Here is a 1,061-nt window from a genome sequence, read left to right as displayed (position 1 = left end):
AAGTTGGAACAAATTCTAAAATATGGAATAATTTAACTGAGCAGTTTTCCCCTTGTATTTTAATCAGCTACTTATTGACATTTTTAATTCATTTTTATATTCTGAACATTACTTTTTGCTGGTATTGACTTTTCTGTTGAATAGAGATTTTTAATCTAAAATGAATAAATGTTCATATGCTTGAGTTAATTTATTTCTTGGAGTGTGAATATTAATTAAGATGAACTGATCCCAAAATATTTGTAACAGACTCTGCAATTTGTTGCCATTGAAGGTGATATTGAATCTTCTTTTAGTATAAATATGCCCTTTCCACACTGAGAATTGCTACATCCAGATTGAGATACAGTATAGTTCTGTCCATGTCTTACTGTGGCAATGACTGATAGAACAGAATTAATGTGTGTTACTGTTTTGAATAGAACCAATGGATCTGTCAAATAAATTTGTGTTTTGACTGTTAAATTGCATTATGAATCAATATAACCAGACTCTTTCTTAAAAAAGTCAGGGTGGATACTATGTATATTATTCAGGGACTGATGAAAGATTAATGGTAACAACATAATTTATTTAGGAATATGTATATGTTAATGAAATACTATATTCCAGTAGGGAAAAAAGAANCCGGATATGAGGTGACCATTCTGTGTCCATTTTCCCTACACAGGGTCTTGAAAGATGAATGTTAACAATGCAATTTACTTAGGAATGCTTATATGTTGATGAAATATTACATTTCAGGAGGGAAGGAAAAAAATCTCCATAAATAATATTGTGAACATTGTTATATACTTTGGAATTTGGAGTTCAACAACTACTTTGTGAGCATTCATTCATACATTTAAAAATATATGCAAAACAGATAAAAATTAATAAATTTAGCACATCCAATTTTAAGTTAATAATAATGTAAATTTTACATGAAATATACAATAAGTTAGGATTTAGTTTCACTGCATTTATTCTTTAAGTTGCCAAAAAGTGGGGTATGAATACATACAAAAGTATACACTACTTTTTGAATTGTTTGCCTAATACACAGCATCAATTGACATTAC

This window comes from Galeopterus variegatus, unplaced genomic scaffold (genome assembly GCF_000696425.1).
Source record: "Galeopterus variegatus unplaced genomic scaffold, G_variegatus-3.0.2 Scaffold12846, whole genome shotgun sequence".
NCBI classification, from domain to species: domain Eukaryota; kingdom Metazoa; phylum Chordata; class Mammalia; order Dermoptera; family Cynocephalidae; genus Galeopterus; species Galeopterus variegatus.
The sequence above is the reverse complement of the archived record's forward strand: the minus strand, read 5'-3'. Positions refer to the sequence as shown.